Source organism: Manacus vitellinus, unplaced genomic scaffold (genome assembly GCF_001715985.3).
Source record: "Manacus vitellinus isolate BGI_N305 unplaced genomic scaffold, ASM171598v3 scaffold_101_pilon, whole genome shotgun sequence".
NCBI lineage: Eukaryota > Metazoa > Chordata > Aves > Passeriformes > Pipridae > Manacus > Manacus vitellinus.
This window is the reverse complement of record NW_021938802.1, coordinates 851898-860607: the sequence shown is the minus strand read 5'-3', so window position 1 is coordinate 860607 and position 8710 is coordinate 851898. Positions and strand designations below refer to the sequence as shown.

General features: G+C 35.5%; 1 long non-coding RNA gene across 1 annotated transcript; it reads left to right on the top strand.

The window, feature by feature from the left end:
- The first annotated feature begins 1187 nt into the window (after positions 1-1187).
- On the top strand, positions 1188-2680 carry LOC108643464. Its single transcript, XR_001922929.1, has 3 exons — positions 1188-1293; positions 1652-1749; positions 2389-2680. It is a non-coding gene; the product is annotated as an uncharacterized LOC108643464 (long non-coding RNA).
- The last annotated feature ends 6030 nt before the right edge of the window (positions 2681-8710 follow it).

Genomic DNA, 8710 nt, shown 5'->3' with positions numbered 1-8710 from the left:
TAGCTACAATCAGCTGCAGCTCCTGAACTTTTCTCTGCCAAATGAAATTAGGCAAGATTTTGAATTCTGAATAATTTCCAACTTGATGATGATCAGTGGAAAATACCCAGGTTAAAAATGGGTGCTTCTCAAAGTATCTATTGCTGAAAAAGAGTATTTGGCCAGCCTTATGCAAATTTCTGCTGCTTATCTGCTCTAGTCATTTCTAAGCATATATTCAGCAAAATCTCTAGACACCTCTTGTTTCAGTTTGTCTTTGTATCCCAAATGACAAAAAAAAGTAGCATGCACAAAGCTATGAGGAGGCACCTATATAAGGATCATCTTCCATCTTTTTCTTTCTTTGCTACACATAACATTTTCTGGTTTTGCTATTGCAAATTTCTAAGAGTGAACATCAAGGTTTGAAGACTTGCACAGAATCAAACTCTTCTTTCAGCAATAGCAGATACTAAAACTCTGAAGAACTTTCTCACAGTCCATTTTAAATTTTATAATAATTCATAACTGAAAATGAGACTTGAAAATGTGTTTGAATTATCAGATACTGAATAAACACCTTATACTTCCAATGTTGTCAAGCATAAAGCAAGGAGGAAGACTTTCATCCTTAAATAAAATTTGAAAACTACAGTCAAATTATTTTATACTAGCTCTGAGACAAAGCTTACAATAAGACCTAATATTTTAAAAGACTGAATGTGTATTGAAAAAGAGAGGAAATATAGTAAATCTCAATAATCTTCACATGCCTTTTTCCTAATGGAAGGATAATTCTCATTTACAAACTCTGCTGAGAAAGGAGAAAAAATACCCAGCCAAGCAGATTCTTAAATAGCTCCCAAAAGATTTCACTGTCTCTTATAAGAATTACTCAGCAAGAACAGTACATTTTCGAAGAGTTTTCATGCTATTTTTGATATCTTAATACAGTCTCTTAATCTTCAGAATGCTCTTTGTTCACAAATTATTTTATAGTAAACTGAAATAGAAGTCACAATAAACTGATTTCTCCCCAAGACGCAGATTATGTCTTCACAAATTATCCAGTGAAAGGATTTTTCCCAAATTCTTGGATTATCTTTTACAGGAGTTAGACAAATTTAATTTCAGGGGCAATAAATCCCACCTTATGCATTCTATACCTATTAACTTTTTTTTGATGTCATAGGTCTGGAGCAAAGCCCCAACACCAAGCCCAGACTGAAATTCTTCACTTCACTGAGGGATCAAAACATCACATCTATCTCTAAAGGGCTGATTTACTGACATAATGAGTGCAATGGAGATTAGGTATGTATGGTGTGGGTGCTCTAAAACTGTGTGAAAAATCTAATTCAGTAATAACACAGTCCCTGCTGACAACGTCTGTTGAGAGACCTGTTAAAAATATTTTAGATTTAAAATGTCCATGTCTAGACATCTACATTCTTATGAAATTTGCCTTGCATGTATCTGCATATAATTAAAATTTGGACTTAAATGAAATTACCTAAAAGTAACCAGCAGCTTTTAAATTATAAATGCATGGTCAGTAATTTTGAATGTTAGCTCACCGTCTGTGGGGACAGGGGTAGTAGAAGTCAATGTTTCCTTACTCTGCATCATCCTCTTATTACACCTACATCATTTAACCTCCTCTTATAAACAGATTCAAAGAATTCCTGGATCACATTTTTCTCCCTTGGTTGCAACATATACAGTCTAGAAGTATGCTTAATTTGGAGTCTGTACGCATCACATGATGTGGTGAGTTTTGTTAAATGTTTAAATAATAATGAATTGCTAGATTGATGTTTTCATGAGTTAGAGATGGGATATATAGATGATATTCAATTCTGCTAATCTATATTTCAGATGTGTTTTCAATAAAATAAATTCATTCCATCATTATAGAGCATGGTTAGTCATATGGATTATATGCTCAACCTTTCAGAATGGCAGTTGCCTTTCATGATCTCTGGGAAAGCAACACTTGTGTTGGGTGCGTTATTTTCACAAAATGTTCTTTAAGCACAACCTTGAAGCCTAAAGAGAAAGGAGACTCTTTAATGACTTATTTATTCTGTATCCATAAAAGTAAATATTTAAATGTAGCATTTTGTTTCTAAGAAATGGATGAGACTTACAGCATCTGAGTGTCTAAAACATTTCTTTAGAATATAGCTTATATATGGTCCATGAAATTATTTGCAGTCTACCAAGAATAAGGAATAACACTTTTCTTGATGAGAAAAAAAAGAGATAATGTTTTTGCTTTTTTTCAATCAAAGATAAATTCAGATAAGCAATTTTAGAAATATCCTCAAGGAGTTTCTGATTAAGGATTAAATAAGTAAATCTTATCTACTGCTATTTTCTTCCTTCTCTGTTTCACTCCATTTGCAGGTATTGACAATCAGAAACAGTGAATCAAAATGGTAAACACTGAACTCTTGGACTGTCTTCTGAAATCACCAGTTGTTGTCTTGGTGGATTTTTGTTGCTGACTTGTCCTCTATAAATTGGGTAAAGGCCTTCAACCTGCTTCAAATTTGTACCAAGCAGTTAAGATGGTAACAAAGATGCTATTGAGATGGTAGTGAATTGCTGTCAGTACATCACGTATCATACTCAAGTCAAAGCTTGGCTGTTTCTAGTCTTCAGCTGCACAGCCACTCGATGATCAAAGCAAAATGTTTCCTTTCATTTATTCATGCCTTTTTTAAATAATTCAATGAAAATGACACTTTGTATTTGTTTTGTCTAGCCAATAAATCCATGCTTTACAAAAAAGGAGAAGCAATCTGTGTTTATTCTTAAATAGAGAGGAATCTGTGAAGTATTTTACATTTTTACAGTCCCAGAAGTGAATGATAAATTAAAAGAAATAAATTATTCATAATTGTAGCAGACTTAAAAATGAAGGCTTATAACTAGAAGGTCCTGTTCCAACAAGGACGTAACTACTGCATAAGTAGTTTCACTGAAGTCAGGAAAACAAGCCCATGTTTAAGTGTGTTTCTGGATAAAAGCCAAAATTAAGAAGAGAGCAAAATTAGAGAATTACAAACTACTTAATGCAAAGTGTGAAAGAAAGCACTGACTATATAATCGGGGAAAATAACTGATTGATGTGATGGTAATAAATGTATTCATGAGACATCATGATTTCTTAAGGAGCAAAAAGTATCATGATAAAAGCATGGAAAACTAGGGCTTTAATCCAAGCATGGGAAATATTGAGATGGACAAAATCCTTTTTCCCTTTTTAATGAACTGAATGTTCTAATGCCTGCTTACAGATAGTAGGTTATAAAGTTAAAAATTATCAGTACTGAAATAAATGCTCAAAACTGTCCAGTAATGACGTGGTAATGTGCCAGAGAAATATAAATGAAACTAAATTAACTGTCATTTCTGTGACTCTGAAAAATTACGAGTAATATAGGTACCAGGATAAGCCAAGATAAGATCCTTACAAAGGTGTGGTCCCCTGACAACATTTAGGTACACAGGTGATACCAGTTCTTGCTTTGAAAGCAAAATCTGTGCTCCAGCATAGGGAGAGATTTGAGACAAATTTTCAGTCCTTTTGTACTAGTTAACTGCTATAATCCTCCTGGTACCAGGATGATATAACAGACAATTCTAGAAGGAAAAGCCTGATTCTGTGGGCATGCAGTCATTTCACAATCAACAATTAATTGTCTGCTTTTGTCTTCTACTCTTGCAAGGGTGTCAAGAAACCTTTTATTCAGTTGAAAACATCTCCAGGGACCTTTTGTAGATCTTTCTTATGGAACTGTTGGATTTTTTTTTTTTTTACTACACCGTATAAGCAAATTCTGGATTTCAGCAGCATCCTGATATGCCAGGTGACATCAGATCCTACAATTCATGTACCAAATGCATTTAGTCAATGAAACTACTTGTGAGAGTTATGTCACATACACTTTTTCAAAATTGTACACATACTCATCATCAAGAAAGTGGTTCTTAGTGATGTTTACAAACTAAAGTTGTAAGAAATTGAAAATATATGCCATGCAAATGGTTACCAAGATATATACCAAAATCCTGTGAATTTCTTAGAATAATGCTTGAAGTTATTATGGAAAAGTACACATAAGTAAAAATATATAGATGTATTCCACACCAGGTTGTCTCCCATATTTCATCTATATTTATACTTGCATTGCAGAGATGAAATATGTCTTTTTACATTACTGCATGCAGTTCTGGGGCCTCTAGTAGGACGTGGACCTGCCAGAGCTAATACAGAGGAAGGCCAAGAAGATGATTAGGAGGGGCTGGAGCACTTCTGCTATGAAGACAGATTGAGATACAGGCTTTTCAGCCTGGAGAAGACTCTGTGGAGAGCTTAGAGGCAACCTTCCACTACCTGAAGGGGGCCTAAAAGAGGCCGGGAGAGAGAATTTTTACAGGGGCATGTAGTAATAGGACAAGGGGCAATGGCTTTAAACTGAAAGAGGGTAGGTTTGAGATCAGATATTAAAAAGAAATTCTTTATTGTTAAAGTGGTGAGGCACTGTAATAGGTTGCCCAGAGAAGCTGTGGCTGCCCTATCCCTGGAATTGTTCAGGGCCAGGATAGATGGGTGGTGTCATCAGCTGTGTTCCCACTCTTTTTGAACCACTGAAATGGTAGAAAAAGAAAGTAACCTTTTGTAACAACCAGTTGCTAGTGGAGAGGTGTAACACCTATAAATCCGTTGTGGTAAAATGCCCCTCCATCCTCACCTATCCAGCACTCAGGCATGTGGCAAGAGGCAAGGCAAAATCAGCAAGGCAATAGACAAAAATGCATAGCTCTTCAAAGACAATTTTTGTACGTTGTACAGGCAGTTGTCATCAGGTAGAGAAGCCACAAGGCTAATATAGAAGTGGTTTGGGAAGTAGGCAGCTGTCAGGGGTGACAGCGGGTCTGTCAGCACTTTGGCACATACTGACGAAGCAATAGATGTTGACCAGATCAAAGTATACCCCTGAGATGGACTGAAAGAGAGGACTGAAAATGGAGGCCCTGATCCTGACAACATACTGATGCATCCTGAAGAAGCTGTCCTGTGGGAACAGAGAACACTGTCTCATGAGAACAGGAGCACTGTCTCATGAGAACAAGGACCTGTTTTGAATGAGAGTGGTTGGGAAGAACATCAACATGAGAGAAAAATAAGAGCAGGTGCTCGGGACTGTTGTGGGAAAGAACTGGGCTGTTTTGAGAAAGAGCAAAGTTGTGGTGAGAAAGTAGAGTTTAGAAAATGCACCTATTAGCTGTAAGAATTCTGGTGTGAAAGTTTGAACTGTCCTATCCGTGTGCATTACGTGTGTTCAAAAACTGTACTTAAGGGGCTGTGCAGCAGCCCCGGGTGGCTGTCCCTGCTTTTTCCTTGGAATAAACTTTGCTGGAACCTTTTTCGTGTCGCTTTGGCCGTTCCGACATTATCAGCGACAGGCAGCCAGCAGTGGATCCCGTCTGACCACTGTTTCCCACCTCTTACAGAGAATGTCCTAGTGCTGGTAGACATCACCCTATTTTTCCTAACAAGCATTTCTCTTGCAGTTGCTACATAATACAAACTGAGGTATTGAAAAAACATGATTTTTATATTTATGAAATGTATTTGAAACTGAAAGGTAAATAAGGCAAAATTAGGAAATACTTGAACAGGAACAGAATACTTGGAATTCTTATATTTCCTCAAAGTCAAAGGAATCTGGTGTGTGTGTAGAAACACTTAATGTGGAGCTAGCTAGTGTCAACATAAATATTGTTGTGTAATAACTGTCCTATACATTTCATTGCTTACATTTTGTTGTGTTTGCTTTAGTTTTTTGTTTGCTTATTTTTCTTTTCATGATCTCCAGTTCATACTGAACAGGGATGTGTTCTGGAAGGACTGTACTGAGAGTATGTCTGCACCACATGCTTTAATGATACCTCAATCCAAGGTATTGCCAATGAAACTGTAATGGTGAGGAGCTTAGAATACCTGAATACTATTCCAGGTCCCACAGACAACCAGGCAGTTTGGAATCACTTCTGCACTGTGGGAGTAGTAACAGTGTGTTTTACATGTAGCTAGGTGTGCTGACAAAAGCTACAATCTCACTTCTGCCAGCAATATGAACTTAACTCTGAAAGACATTAAGAGTGGGAATTAAAATCAGAACAAAACAAAAAATAAAAGAACCAAAACACACATCAAGGAAAAACAAACAAACAAACAACAAATCTGAAAAAGAACACATAAACAAACAACATTGAGAAACCAACCATCATGGAAAAACCTTTTCTGTCCTTAGGTGTATAGGCAGGATTATTTTCTGGTGAAAACTTATTCTCATTTCTGACGAAAACTGATGAAAACACTCACAGTACTTTTTAAAATCCCTTCAAAAATGTGCAGCTTAGAAAGTGAAAACAGAGGCATAGAATTTATAAACCTGTTCTATTTTAATGTGTTATTTTATATTGATTAGATGCTCATCAGTTTGGCTTTTGATACTAAATTTTATTCTTCCGTGGAATAGTAATGGTAACAAACTCAGCTTCCATATTGTGATTTTGACTCCATGTTGAGGTGAAAATGCCTGGAGTTCCTTTTTTCTGAATTCAATAAGCTGATTTACCACTAGCATAGTTATTACTAGCAAACATATTACTTGCATATCTACCATGATTATCTATTTGTAGTGGTTTATGAGGGGCATATGTGGCAGTGTGTATGTTTGGAGAGGAATGCGATGGGGTTTCAGAACAGAGCATGAAGAGATAAATTATCAATGCATACATTTAAAAAAATTGAAATCTTTCAACAGTCAACATCATGACTATGAAATAAATTGATTTTGAATACTTTTGTAGCAGATATCAGCCACCTTATCTATCACTGAACAAGCCACATTTGAACTAAACAGCTCAGTATCACATTGAGGGATATGGTTGCTGATTGAACACAGGTGTAATGGTTGATATACTGTCACATGATCTGATGTTAACCTAAGATCTTTGTTGAAATACTTATTACCGATGGCACAAAATGTAATTGCTAATTTTCTGCCCAAATGGTTACATATTTCCTCCAGATCTTAAGAGTTATTCATCCCTTTTCTACTGTCCATTACTCAGAGTTTAAGGTAGATGTGTCACTGGTCCACAGACCAGTAATTGAACCTGTCACTTGCAATCTACTGACTTCATTCCTCAGAAATGTATCCACTGCTTCATTCACCTTCCTGCTTATTTTTCTCTAGATATCAATGTCCAGCTTAAACCTATGTTAACATATAGTCACTGTTTACCTTGCAAATCTCTGATCACAGAGCAAAGCATTCAGAAGCAATCTGGGCTGATTATTACTTTGAATTCATTGTAGAACTCTTGTGTAAAATAAGCTGTCCACTACTAGGGTAATTTTAATAAATGAATCAATTAAGTTCTAGGAGTTAGAGTAAAACTAGGTGGAAGTTATTCAAGTAAATGGCTACACAAAATTCAGACTCACTGAATATTTTTTTTTAAATCCTCATGAAAACTGGATGACATGAGGTATTTTTACCTAAATCGGTAGCTACAATTATACAGTTTTGGTGACCAATGCTTTGAAAGACAGTACAAAGAATAGATGTGTCTGCAGAAACTTATAGCAGGAGAGATGTAAAGTAATCAGCACCACACAATAAAACAATCTTGAAGTGAGATTTTACCTATGCAATAATAATTGGGAAAGTGTTTTTAGGTCCCAATGTGTAGACTTATGTATGGATGAGTATCTTAGTAAATGCACATGTATTCATGCAATCAAGGCCAGAAAACTGAAAGAGCAGAAATCACTAGTAATATATTATTCAAGCAGAGTTCATGCTGTTTTTTTCAAGTGGAAAATTTCTGAAAAGCTCATGAATGTTCAACTCAAGTTATCTGTCTATCTATCTATTTATCTATCTACCTATTTATTTATACAACAATATATTAAAGAAATTGACTCAGAAAATACCGTCGCAGTCAGACAGTCTGAAATCCAGAACTGTACTGCATGCAGTGTCTAAAAAATTCTTTTTGAAGTATCACATTTGGAAGCTGTTTCATTGCCTCATCACAAATAAATATTCATGGTCCTGTCAATGGCATCCAAGCTCTTGACTGTGAAGGTTATTTGGTAGTAGAGGCAGGATATGAAACAAGTTATCTTCCATGCAGAGCATCAAGTACAGCTGCTGCTATTCACATAATTATTTTCTCATTCGGACAGATAAATACTGGAAGGTAACACTATACTAGCTTACACAGTTATGCCTTATTCAGTTTTGTTTGTTTTTTTTTAATATTGTGCTACAACTTTGTTTATCCAGAACTGAAAACAACATTCAATTTGTTCTCAGTGGGTTCCCTTGCTCCTGCCACTCTCTAATATGTTGCCAGTTGGAAAAGTGTTAGGTCATATATACATTTTTTTGGGTAAACAAATCAACTATTATATACTGAATATATTATATATTTTGCAGATGAGTGATTTAAGATATTAAAAAAATTCACCCTCAAAGGTAATAGCAAAATTGGTTTTAATATGATATTGTAAAACTATGACTTAACAGAATTTGACAGTAAGGTTCACTTGATTACTTACAATGTGGAAGAAACACACAAATGAATCAAATTAGAATCTAGCTAGAATTATTTACACAGAGACCAGAGACACAAAAGG